Source organism: Apium graveolens, chromosome 6, assembly GCF_009905375.1.
Source record: "Apium graveolens cultivar Ventura chromosome 6, ASM990537v1, whole genome shotgun sequence".
NCBI lineage: Eukaryota > Viridiplantae > Streptophyta > Magnoliopsida > Apiales > Apiaceae > Apium > Apium graveolens.
The window spans coordinates 71,049,814-71,065,045 of NC_133652.1; positions in this window are offsets into that span (position 1 = coordinate 71,049,814).

Consider the following 15,232-nt stretch of genomic DNA (forward strand, 5'->3'; position numbering starts at 1 on the left):
TCCATCTCATTCTATTTTTAGGGCTCTCCTAGGGTTTTATAATATATCTTTATATATATTAACCCCCACATTTTATCTTCATAAAATGCTTTAATAATAATTAAAACTATTTTAATCTTTATTTTTTTTCTTAACTATTTAGAAAATAATTCTCTCTCTCTCATTATTTCACCAAAGAAAATATTCTTTTATGGTGTGACCCTGTAGGTTCAATATTATGCCGGTAGTAGAAATAAATAAAATAAACTTTTATTAATTATTTACATGAATACTAAAATTCACTAAATATAATTAACTGATTAATTATATTTATTCTACATCGAGAGTGATGTTTCTCAACATATCGCGACTATCCGGATAATATGAATTCATTGCTTAGAATATCAAGAACCTGTCAGTGACTAGTTACCATACAATGAATTCCTTCTACCCTTATAATATCCCGAATAAATACAAGGCATGGATCTCGTGTCAAGCCTATCAAATTTAATCATATGATTTCTTATTCATAATGCAAAGTTCATATTAATGCAAATTAGAAACTCCTTTCTAATTTCATACACTCTGGCCAGAGATTCCAGAACTCGCATACTAAGAATAACATAGGATATTCTCTTCCTATAATGGAAGGGGTAGATCCTCTATTGACGTTAACTATCTCTATACACAAATCCCTATGCCCAGAATAGACCTAATGGATGTCCTTGAGACTAAGGACTAAACCAAAGCATAGGTCATTATATATAAGATACCTTTAACGATCTCAAGTCTAAGGACACTTGTACAACTATCACTCAGTGAATAATATTTGCATGTGAGTAATCTCCATTAGTTGTTCAACTTATCGAGTCATGTTCAGTGAACTTATTCCCTAATAAGCACCTACATACTAGCTATAGTGTCACCACATAAATGCCTATGAGAACAGACATCCTCCTGAAGGGAGCAAGCATAGTATGTACCAATCTTTGCGGATTATTAATTACCAGTTAGTAATCCTATGACCAGGAACTATTTAAGTTTAGAGTTATCATCTTTTAGGTCTCACTATTATGATCTCATCATAATCCATAAAAAGCTTTACTCTAAACTATGGTATATCTTATTTAAACACTTAAATAGATAGAGCCCATAATAAAAACAAAACAAGTCTTTTATTAATATCAATGAAATCAAAACAGATTACATAAAAGTTATTCCTAAATCCTCATACGTGATTGGACTTAGGACATATCTCTTTCAGTTGTTCAGAAGTAAATGTTGGCAGCTCCCCTAAATGGATGAGGGAGCTTCAAAAGATGTGCCCTCACTGTGTGTGCCATCTTTATTTTTTCTAGCATACACTTGGATTTGATCAAGTGCAGGCTGTGCATACTCTATACAGGATGTATTTGGGTGAATGCTCTTTTCAATAGACACACCCTGTTGAGAGGATATATCTAGAGTCTGTTTAATCCCCATATTTATAACTGCATCCTTTTGGGAGGACACAGAGGTGGATTAAGTCCTCACCACTCTCATTCATAACTATTAAGGTTACATTATTTCTCTTCCTTTTACTCACCTCATCCTTTTCAGAAGTTGAGGTGGTTGGTTTCCTAGCTGCTAATGGTTTTAAAGAAACAGGTTCAACATGGTTAGGTTCCTGTGGGTGTGCCTGTGTTTGTGCTTCCACAGGCTTAGGAACCATTGTTGCACTAGGTTGACTTGCACTAGTTCTCATGTCTGGCATGGAATAAGGGTAAGTCTTAAATCTTTCAATCATGAAAGGTGTTGACTTAAGACTTACTAGAACCTTATTCTTAGTAAGAATTGATCCAAATAGAATTTTAGATACTTGCTTACAGTTGCCAATTAGTGACCTATTTACTCCTTCTAGCACATGTATGTCATTAACTTTATAGTTTAAAGCTGACATAATAAATCTAGGTAGAAAATTTTCCTTACCTCTTGATTCCAGTGGCATTGTTAGTTAGGTGCTCAATTCCTCCAGTATGTAGTGTCCTACATTGATATGTTTGTTGGTGGCCATTTAGTAGACCAGCTTCTGGACACCACTTAATATGTTGTTAAACCCTGACTTCCTGCAGGTGAAAGCCCTTATCACTGAATCAAACAGGAAGGACCACTCTCTCCTCAGGTGCTTCTTGTTCATGCTTGATAGATTGATCTTTTCAGAATAATTGATGAAGTCCATAAATTCATACAGCTCATCCTGAGTTAGAGCCTCCACCTGCTTGTCAGTAGAAATTTCTAATGCCATATTGACATCATCCTCAAGGATCTCCACCTGTTTCCCTTTAATTGTGCAGTTTATCACAATTGTTGTAGCATGATTCTCATGCACAACTGTCCTTGTTTTTGTTGTGTTCCAAAAGTCCCTTAACACATCCAAGTACAACACAAGATTAACAGTAAGAGTTCCTACAAATTAGGTCTCGGATAGAAACTTGACAAAATATTGAAAAATTTCAGGTGCTTGGTTTGCATCTAGAAATGCAAGGAAGTTAGTCTCCTTGGGGATGAAGGGTACAATATTGTTGGCTCCCATTGATATGAGTATGAAGTTTAGTGGATAAAAGAAATTAGTGAGAAAGGAGTGAAAACGAGGGAGAAATTGATTTTGGATTGAAAAGCTAGGTCACTTGAGATCTCGAAAGTTGTAAGTACGTATATGTATCGAGATGTCTGGGTATTTATAGTAAAAGCAAATAACTTGTCTCGAACTTAAAAATAGACGTTTGAAATTAGTCTATCGAGAAGTCATTTTAAGAAATGAAATACATATCGATAAGTCATTTTATTTATTCTTGTAGAGAACTAAAAAATAAGCTTATCGAGATGTCAAATAAATACCCAGTTTGTCCAAAATAGACTGAATTTGATTCCAATTTTTATTTGAATAAATTTAAAATAAAATCAGAATAATTTTGCCAAAAGTATTTGACTAAAATAATTTATGAAATTAAATTATTTCAGTTTTGAGTTATTTATAAGTCTAAAAAGATACTTGTAGAGAACTTTGTAAGTTTATACTACTAGAGAACTCTATAATGACTTATCGATAAGTCATAATAATTGTAAGGTCCCGTACGAGGGCTATTTTAAGCTAGAAGGGGGGTTGAATAGCTTAATTACCAATTTAAAAATTGTTATGGCATTTTAAAATAATTTATCCCTTTTTAAAACTTTACCGAGTGGTTATGCAGTTTATATATGCGAAAAATAAAGTGCAAGGAAAGAAAATAGCACACGATGATTTTATCCTGGTTCGCGATGACGCAACCTCTAACAGATTCGCTCACCCCTACTCCAGTCCCAAAGCTCCTCTCCCGGAGTCAGGATTTTCCCTAATAATAAACTCGCTCCTTAATAGGCGGAGAAGCCTTTACACCCTTACAAGTATTTTTCTTGGTGCGTAACACAAGGGTCACCACCTCAAAATAAATGTAATACCTACACAACTTATCTTAGAAAATAACTCCCCGCTATTTCTTCAAAGTTGTTGTTGAGCCTTTGTGTGGACTTGGCTTCCATAGCTTTTGTCGGCCTTGGATCTTAGTGATCCGGTCTTGGGTCTTTCCTCTTCTTCACGGTGCGAAGACTACTAACTCCCCGTTAGTACGTCTAGGACTTGGGTCTTAGAACGAGAATCACCTCACGTCACTTCACCTTACTACAAAACTAATAAGACAATCCACGAAACAAACCAAGTATAGAAAAGATTGTTTGAACTAGTATATAACTGTACTAGCCCATAAATAGTATAATATTCAAATAAGAATATTAAAACTAAATAAGAATACTTTACTTAAGATAATAAATTGTAGTCCAAGTATTTTTATGATTACTCCTTTATAGATTAAATAGATAGGTGGAGTAATATGAAAAGTCTTTTTATATTAAGCACTTATAGATTATGACTTCTTTAGTATTCTTCTTCTTTCGATTATATATTTATAGATCGAAGAATACTTTAATTACAACCTCGGGGTTGTAATTTTACCTTTAAGTATATCAACTTAAGGTTTTAAGGTATACTTGTATATTGACGATTATAAGGTCAAAGTATACTCTTTTAACATCAAACACGTTTATAATATTTATGAGTCTTAGCCAAGATCCAAATAAGTTAAGTGCAAGTAATTGGCTTAAGATTGTGCTTTCGAAGTTTGGACGAATAATTACGAGTATTTTATAGATATCATAGTATAATCCCACGGAACACTGAAAGATGTTAGAAGGGGCTTATACGATATGACTCGTAATTGTTTATATACACGATATGTGTTAGCCAAGATCCAATTAAATAGCATGAAATTAATTGGCTAACTCGTAGATTTGATTCGTCCTTCATTTTAACGGATGATTACGAAGTGTTTATAGATCGAGTTATAATCCCCCGGAACACTAAAGATGTTAGAAGGGATTAAAACTATGCTTCGTAATAATTTATGTGCACGAAATGTGTTAGCCAAGATCCAATTAAATAAAGTGCAAGTAATTGGATAACTCGTGAACTTAATCCGTTTTGATATTTGAAAAATGACGAAGTGTTTATAAATCGAGTTATAATCTCCCGGAACACTAAATATGTTAGAAGGGATTAAAATTTTACTTCGTAATATTTTATGTGCACGAATAATTGTTAGACAAGATCCAATAATAAAAATAATTGGCTAACTCGTGAACTTGGGTCATGTAACACCCCCAGATCTGGGGTCGGGGATCCGGGTCATCACGGTCTTTCTTTCCACAATATCACTTCACTTAATTAATAATAAATAACCTTATGCTGTGACCCCACACTAACACACACCACAACCCGTTATAGTCTCAGAGATGAAATTTAAATAAGTACAAGTCTTTGAATCCACAATTTAAAAGTTATTACAACCCAAAATGATTACTTGATAAATTTACAGTTAATTGCCATTATCTGCCACAAGTTATAATTATACATAATTGATTCTCAAAAGTAGATGGTCTGATCTACAATAGATCTACCTCTGCAGCTATAGCAGCTACAACATCAACGGGAAGACGCGGGACGCTTCCCACGCGCTTGCGCTGGGTCTGCTGGAGTCTGGCCATCTTTCCTAACTGTTGTTGTGTGATGAAAGAAGAAAGCAAGGGTGAGCAGCAAGCCCACCAAAATAATATGTATAATGATTTACAATATATGAGCCTACTCATAATACTCATGAAAGTCTTGGTCAAAAGAAATGAACCAAGTTTGATATCTTAATGCGATGAAGTCGCAAAATATTCAGTATATATATACATATATACTTTTCAAAATATTGGAAGTCCTCTTCCATGCATAATATACACAAAGTCCCAGTGTATAACTGTATATAAAAAAAATATCGTTGCAAGGTGATCTCATATATCTAACCTTGTCTCAACGTTTTTCTGAAAATCTTTGTCATTCATAAGACAATTATTAATTAGATATAAGTTTAAAAGATGAAGTTACAAGATACCCCAATATACTTATATCTTTCCCAAATACTACTTGAACTACCACCGTTCAAGTTATAATTAGTTTCAAAAGTTCATCCCACTGATGAGACCACAAGATAAGACTTGAATAGATTCAATCTTTGAAATATTATCAAAGGAAATGAAGTTAGGATATACTTCATTAAGTTCTGATATATATATATATATATATATCCACATATACATCTTCTTTATACATTTCCTGAAAACCTTCGTCATGTAAAGTATGAACAGAGTTGCAATATCCAATAAATTTGGAAGGAAAAGAATTTTGGAATAAACCAGATATCTTGCTGATCAGGCAAAGATACCAATAAGTAACCTTTTCTACTGTAGATGGATGAATTCCTCACCGGTCATCACCCTGGCCGCATTAGGACCTCGCGCTAGACCGTTACCCGGCCCCTCACGCGTTGATGGACTGCCACCCATCCACTTACACATTCATAGACCGTACCCCGGCCTGTCGCTTATGCCGACTCAATTAGATGGGCTTACTTCCCGAACGTTGGGCAAGTAATCAATTCATTTACCAAAACTGCAACCTCGTTGCGAATATAAAATACACCACAGAGCCGGATTCCCCAGGTTTTGAGCGAGTATTTAAATCCCCTTAAAAAGGAAGATCTTAAATATAAAAATGAGTTTTGGGATCCGCTCTGACTTTAAAAATCATTTTGAAGACTCGAAAACACTTTAAAGAGTGTTTGGAGTAAAGCTGATTTAATGAAGTAAATCAGTCCCCAGAATATTTAGAAAATGACTGAATATTATTATTTAAATAATATTCCCATAAAGAATAATCTTTATAAAAATAATTGAAGTAGAAGTATTAAAACTTATACTTGAAACGAGTATTAAATAACCAAAGATATACTTATATGAAAGTATTATCTTTATTTGAATAATCGAAAATAAGTTTGATTATTGACACCTTATTCTTTAATAAAATAAAGAATATACCTCAGCAAATAATCGGAGTCATAGATCCTCAAATGAATATTCAAATAATATTCATTAAATAATATAAACTGAGTCATAAGCCCTCGAATAATATTCAAAATAATATTCATTAATAAAGTAATAGGAGTCATAAGTCCTCGAATGAATATTCAAAATAATATTCAATAATAAAATAAAGTTAAAGTTATCGAATAAACCTTATTCGATTAATAGTTTTAAAAACTATATCCATATATAAATATATAAATAAATATATATATATATATAATATACTCGGGAACATCGACTCCCGGTTTAGAAATATGTTCACCTTTTATCCCCTATACTAAGGGTATACGCAACTACTTGCTTATTTCTAGCATAGGTATTATGCAACTATAAGCATTGAAATCAACAGATAGATAACCAGATTACGAAACAGACATGCATATATACCATATTAGCATGCTCCAATATATCGCAAAATTTGCTAATAACAATCATGCAATATCACAAGATAATGCATATACATATATTTACATCACAACAACAGTATAACGGGTAGAAAACTTGCCTGAGCGACTGGGGTTACGAATGGCTCGGGACGAGTCTGGTAACCTATAAACAACAAGTAAGTTGGAATTAAACCAAAGTCACTTGTAAATCTATACTTTAACTAACTTAGACTCTAACGCTTGTTTTGCGCTCACTGATTCGCTTAAGTCACTCGGGTACCCTCGGCTCCACCATTTTTAATAATTTAACCTTTACGAGTTCTAAAGCGATTCCTTCGCGAGTGTCTTACCAACTGCCTAACACACTTACCATAAATGTTTCATACATTAATTAACCCTTTTTGGTCTTTAACCTATGTTTCAAAGTAAGGCGAGGGGAAAAGTTTCGTTCGCGAAACGCCGTTACTTGAAATGGTCGTTTCTCCTAAACCGTGCATCGGAATCGAACGAACTACATATCAAAACGAAGCTCGTAACATGAGCTATCTAAACATGGCAGTGGTCATAAGCTAGCAGGGGGTTCTCGGGTCCTAATGTTATGAACAAAAGCAGTCTAAAGTAAATCGGACATTACGACGGCTATGTTTACGCGATTTCCCAATTTTAAACCAATTCAAAACAACCACAATTCAACCACATATCATTCATACAACCAACATCCATCCATACCATACTACAACAGCCCCAACAATTCAATATTTCCAATTCATACTTATTTCTCAATTATGAACTAAGAGTTTACTTAAGTTCATTAACTAATAACCAAGATTTCCAACTCCAAAAATATCACAAAATCAACCAATCTCTAAACACACAATAATCATGCCTCTCACCAACTAAACTACTCATAACAAGCTCTAAACATGATTACAAACCCATTACACTAACCCATCATCTAAACATTAGGAAATCTAAACAACAAAACTTAAAACTAAGACCATGAAGAGTTATACCTTCCTTGAAGCTTTTAATCCATGAAAGGTCCTTGGAATGCCCATGGAAGCCTTAATCTAACCTCCTACAAGCTTGTTCTTTCAAAGAAATCAAGAACACAAAAATTAATTTCAAGAAAGTACTATTCACCATCTTCTTGAATGATTTATAGGAAATGCTAGGAAAGGATTTTGAAGCTAAGATTTCTAGGAAGTATGTAACTTAACTAGGAGAAGCTAGGATAATTACCTTGTAAAATAGCAAGTGGAGGAGCTTGGACTTCCCATTTCTTAAGAAAGAAGCCGAGAGCTTCATGAAGAAATGGAGGATTTGGTGTTTTGTGATTTGTTTTGCTTGGTTGCTAGGTTTTTGTTTTGTTTGATTTAGTCAATTACCTTGTTGCCCTTGAATTTGTGTGGTTCTCATTCAACCACACCTCCTTCCTTCCCATGTCATGCCTACATCACTTTGTGATGTCATCACCCCTCCTTTGTCCTCTTTCTATTGGTTGGATGACATCATCCCCACTAATCCCTTTGATTAGCTTTTAATTGATTGCCTAATGACCGCTGATCTGTTATACGGTTCGCTTAACTTTCGTTCTCGTTTATCGTTTGAGGGATCATACCCGGGATCTTATTGCTTAGGTTCCCTTAACCTTTCTCAATATATTGTATTCCTTCTATGATCCTCTCTTATAATCCTTTAATTTAAATCCTTTTTATCCTGTTACCTTTTTCTCAATTCTTTCCGTATCTAGTGGATTTCCGGGAAAAATCAAAGTGTTCGGAATTGGATTCTGACGATCTTTACATACACTTATATACCACCTAGAGTACTAATAATATCCCATAAGATTAATAACAGAACCCCTACATAGCATGGCATGAAAATTTTTCTCATTCAGCAAAAACACTATTCATAGGGTTTCAAAATTTCTCAAAAATTGGGGTTATTACAGTCTCCCCTCCTTAAAAGGATTCCGTCCCGGAATCAGATAGAAAACAAATGGGGATACTTTCTTAGCATTACACTTTCTAACTCTCGAGTCAATTTTCCCACATTGTGGTTCTACCACCAAACTCTGCCTAGTTTGATAATCCTTCTCCTAAGCACTTGTTCCTTTTCACTCTATAACCCTTCCTGGTTGCTCCATATAGGTTACGTCGGGTTGCATATCTATGCGCTCATATGCCTCTATTTATCTGGCATCTGAATTACACTTCCTTAACATTGATACGTGAAACACGTTACGACCTGCTACATGTTCGGGGTTAGGGCTAGCTCATATGCTAACTTCCCAAACGTCTTAATATATCCAAGGGTCCAACAAATTGTAGACTTAGTTTTCCTTTCTTTCCGAACCTCATCAATCCTTTTCAAGGGTTTCCAAGGGGATACCTATAACATTACTAGGCCCCCTATTTCATACTCTTTGTCCTTTTTTGAGTCAAATCAGCATACCTCTTATGTCCATCTTGGGTTACTACCAGCCGTCCTCTGATTAGATCTATTATATCCCTGGTCCTTTGGACTACTGCGGGTCCGAGCATCTTGCGCTCTACAACTTCATCCTAACATAAGGGAGATCGACATTATCTTCCCTCAAGGATCTCATAAGGTGACACCTCGATAATGACATATGATCTATTGTCGTGATATAACTAAATCCGCGTTAAGTGATCATTCCAAATTCTTTCAAGTCTATTGCACAGACTCTCATTATAGCGTTTAGCATTAGAGCTTTTACTTCTCAATACCCATTCTTTTCTAGTTCGTAATCGCTACAACCTTCCGTTCCTAATATTATACTAGTTATACTTTTGCTCGTTAGCGTTCTATAACCTTTTAATAATCACGTCAACCTTAGTATCACGAATGTGTTCCCATTCCGCATACTACCACCACTTTATTACTCCTTTTTCAGCTGCTTCTATCTTTGGAAGCTTGATCAATCATATAGAAGTAAAGGAATTTGTTGAGAGATCACTATGATCATGAACACTTGTTATATTGCATAGTTAGTACAGAAGGTGGCCAGCCTTTAGTACTTGACAAGCAATTAAACAATAGATGGTATCCTACTAGGCTTCTATCACACAGATAGATAGTCATTCGGCAATACCTCCCCTTCTGGAAGGGTTGTTCTTCTCAGATTACATGAAATGAAAAGAAGAGAAAAGAACGAACTGAAGAGAATTGTATATATAAAAAAAATATATATACTGCCACAAAATATCTGGCTTGGAACCTACCTCTGAATTATAGAGGTTTGTCATAGGAGAACAAAACATAAACGTATTTATATCAGCATCAAGTATTATAGCATCGTATTTCCCATGCCTAAATATTTCTATTCCGTCCATCATTCCATGGACCCACACTCTTCCTCGAGCTTATACATAATCACCTTTGAAACTCCCTCGACATCGAAAATCGAATCTGGGATCTCATTCTATACATCATCGTTACTTGAATTCTATGCTTGCACCGCAACCTTCCTCGTATAATAATACGACTCTCTATTGATAAGAAAGAATAATAATTCACTATGTAGATACTCTACTTAATTAGTCTATCAATGATAACTTATACACTACCACGACCCGATTAGTGGTACTCAATCTCAACACCCATTCCAATACAACTCTCATGGTTGTAATCAGCTCACTACTCGCAGAATCATTGCTGCCTTACTATGGTCCACCACTGACCCACTGTAGTCATTCATTTTCCATGAAATCTTAATAACTAACCATACGGAGTCCATACATCTCGTATCTAATTCTCCTAAGGAGTTAACATAACCACCAATCACAATTCATGAAGAACACTCCAAACTCTGACGTACCTTCATGACATGAAGCAGATAAAAGTGCAGAAGAGTTTTAATCAAGGCAACGATAGCAGGTTAATACCATTCGTAATCATATGCCTTCAATAGAAGACTTAACTCAAAGGTTTGTTTAGTCTTTTTTTTTTGAAACATGGTCCTGGCTTATCTCAAGATAGGACCTCCTAAGATAGATAGCCCGTTCATGGCGATTACGCGAATTAAACCTTTACCAACTACTATTACGGTCGGGTATTGCACAGTCATCAGAAGGAATGTCAATCTTCCAAACCATAATACAACCTTCACAGCTTTAACCATCATCACTGTATTCCTCTCGCACGAGCGCCTATAATTATCCTCTTACCTTTAAAGTGTCGGCCACCTCTTTGGCCTTTCCTGATAGTAAAATTTCCTTACAGTCAATGTCACATTAACCACCTCCAATAAATTTCTACCTTATTTCAATCACAGCTTATGTGAAAATGCTTTCCTTAAAATCTGATGAGTAAAAAAAAAATCACCATTTTTCCATAAGTTATTGCCTCAGTCTTTAGAGGCTAATCACTGTCAAGACTGACTCTCAATCATACTTAGAACATTTTTTATCTTAAGTCCTAATTGCCCTGAACAATTTCGACCATTACTGGTTCGATCCATACTTTCTCGTGGTTTAACACGTGCCCCACTTGGCATCATTATAATTATGTCATATTTCCTTTATCAACATTTTTATTCTTGAGAATTTCGAATATTTCCTTTCTCCTTGTAAAACCTCTAAGGTTATCCTTCAATCGTTCCTCCTGTATTCCCTAGATACAGGGCATATCAAAATACCATTTACTAATACCAGAATCATAGTCTATATACTTCAAAAAAATTCTCCATTGATCCTTAAAGGTTGTTAATACCTTAATCCTTCCCAATTCATACCGTCAAACTCATACTATCCCTACTAAGGGTGAAATGCCAACCTTTATGCATTCCCCTTAAGATTCATTTTAAGTTACCGATGTTCTATCCTTAATTCCACCTTTAAAAGGTACATGCATCCTTCCATGGATAAATCAAGTCATATATCCCTGATAAGGGTGTCTTATTCAATCATTCCCACCTCGATAATATATGCCTAGTTTCACAATAACATCTGTATTCAAAATGAGGTCAATCAATATGGCCTCCAAAAGATAACAACGGTTATCCGCTTGTCTTGCCTAATTTGGTAACGATAACAAGGATGTTCTGGAAGATATTGGTCGTGTTCAACGTGAACTTCTTCTTAATAATTCCTTATTTACTTCTGTTGTTTATCTCAACAGTCACCTCAATGTTGGGTTATCTTTCATACCTGGCGTCTCCCTTTCTGGGTATCAAGCCACCGGTCTTACATTTCCTTCTTGAAGGTCACTTCCTTCATCCAATTTTTCCTAATTTCTTACTTCCTTATCCCCTTAGTCTATCCGCGTCTCATTATTTATCCTTCGAATTATCTCAAGGTTTCCTCGAATCCTCCCAACTTACAGGGGATAAACTATATGTATCTCTTATGCCCTCAACCATCAATTTTAACTTATGGTGAATCACCCTCATCCTGACGAATGCATACTTTTCTATTTCTATTGCTACGAGTCGTTAGGGTTTCCTCATACCCAACTCCCTTATCATACCTCAAACTCTATTGTCGTTATATTCCTTTCCACTTCAATTTCTTTTTATTTTCCTTTCTCTTATCATTATTTCATGAACCAACACAACATAAGCATTGATTTCAAACATCCCGTCATTCTGGATTCGTGTCCTCAGAACGAATCTTGATAACTTTTACAACTTAGATTCATAATTTATCATACTCGTCTGCCTTTGTTCTGGCTCTAAAGCTTTTACACTATCTCCTTATCTTTGGGAATTACTTTCCCGAAAACAATTGACTGAACTTAAATCAGTTTATTATAATCTCTTGCTCCGTGCCTTCCTTGGCCTTTTACCGGCGGGTGGTCTCTCTCTTAGGAGGGTAAGTGATAAAAACAGTCTTTTGTGATTCGTCAATCATTTAGAATCTCAAATAATTCCTCTATTTCCTTTAGCCAGGCTCTTGCCTCAGCTGGGTCAGCTTGTTCCTTGGAACTCTGAGAGCTTAGCGACTTAAAGGTCATGAAAGAATTTCCTACCGCATTGTTTCCTCAAGGTGGTGGTTGGGGATAATAGTCTAAGTTCTTTTTAGACAGGTCCATGAATTGTCGTATAGGAGTACCGTCTCGGGTCTCCTTTCCTTACTCGACTTTCTGTTTCCTTAGTATGAAATATTTCATCCTACTCCCCATAATTGGGGTCATCTTTTAATTTAAAATCCTCTCCATTATGTCATGGGTTCCTTCTATCTTGATGGCGACCTCCCTGACTATCACGTTCAGGGTTTGCTCCAAATCTTATTCCTCAAACTATGGCTCTCATCTAAGTTCTCATCCTTACGCTCTTGAACTTTCGGAACCCCAATTCTATAGGAATACCTCATTATTCCCTTATCATCTTTCTCGATATTAATCTTTTATCTAATTGTTGGCTCCCTGCCTTCATTCATAACTTTTTCTGGCACAATATGATCTTTTCCAATAATTCGGGCTGTATTGCAATCTCAAACAGCTTTTTGGTATCGGCTCCAGTTACCTTCACTTCTATTTCCATTTTCTCAAAATCTCTTATAAACTCTCCAAAAGACATTATCATCTTGAGTCTCTCCTTTTTACTAAGGGCATCAGCCACCATATTGGCTTACCTCGAATGATAAAGAATCTCCCAATTATTATTCTTGATTAGCTCTAACTGCCTCCTCTGGCATATGTTGAGCTCTTTCTACGCGAAAATGTACTAGAGCACTTATGGCTTAGGTAATTCTCCCACTTCTCTCCATACAAGTAGTGCTTCCAATCTTTAGGGTAAAACTATTGCCACGAGCCTAAGCTCATGAGCGGGGATATCGAATTTCATATTACCTTAATTGTCTTGACATGTACGCGATTACCTTACCGTGCTGCATAAGAACGCACCCTAAGCCCTTGTGCGAAGCGTCACTACACTTCACAAAATCTCCTTTTCCATCCGGCAATGCCAGCATAGGGGCCATCACCGACCTCTGCTTCAGTTCTTGAAAGCTGTTCTCGCATTTCTCTGTCCATTCGAACTTCTCAGTCTTACGAGTAAGCCGCGTTAAAGGGGTTACTATCTTTACAAACTTGAACGAACCTCCGATAGTGACCGGCCAATCCTACCTCTGGTAGTTGCCCTAACCATGGTCATCAATTCCTCAGTGGTCCTTTATTCATTCTTGTCAGGATCCTCCATGGGATCCTCCTCAACAACTATCCCTTCTAGGACAACATCCTCAACCGCTAAATTCTCAATATCAACATCATCCGGTCCTGCATTAGGACACTCTATCGGATCCACAATCCGATCTCCAATTAGTAATAAAATATCATCGCGATGTTGCTCCTCAACCTCAGGGTTCGGAGTCCCGCTACCATATATGATAACGAACTACGCTCCTATCACGATATTTATAAGGGTTCCCATAAGGGTTTTAACTGTCAGTACTACGTTAGGTAGCCCGACTATGAACTTGGCAAGAGTTCTTATTATCTTAGTGAACTTATTATCTTAACATCACTTCATCTCTGAGGTTTATAACGCTTAGCTCTGATACCATTTCTGTAACACCCCCAGATCTGGGGTCGGGGATCCGGGTCATCACGGTCTTTCTTTCCACAATATCACTTCACTTAATTAATAATAAATAACCTTATGCTGTGACCCCACACTAACACACACCACAACCCGTTATAGTCTCAGAGATGAAATTTAAATAAGTACAAGTCTTTGAATCCACAATTTAAAAGTTATTACAACCCAAAATGATTACTTGATAAATTTACAGTTAATTGCCATTATCTGCCACAAGTTATAATTATACATAATTGATTCTCAAAAGTAGATGGTCTGATCTACAATAGATCTACCTCTGCAGCTATAGCAGCTACAACATCAACGGGAAGACGCGGGACGCTTCCCACGCGCTTGCGCTGGGTCTGCTGGAGTCTGGCCATCTTTCCTAACTGTTGTTGTGTGATGAAAGAAGAAAGCAAGGGTGAGCAGCAAGCCCACCAAAATAATATGTATAATGATTTACAATATATGAGCCTACTCATAATACTCATGAAAGTCTTGGTCAAAAGAAATGAACCAAGTTTGATATCTTAATGCGATGAAGTCGCAAAATATTCAGTATATATATACATATATACTTTTCAAAATATTGGAAGTCCTCTTCCATGCATAATATACACAAAGTCCCAGTGTATAACTGTATATAAAAAAAATATCGTTGCAAGGTGATCTCATATATCTAACCTTGTCTCAACGTTTTTCTGAAAATCTTTGTCATTCATAAGACAATTATTAATTAGATATAAGTTTAAAAGATGAAGTTACAAGATACCCCAATATACTT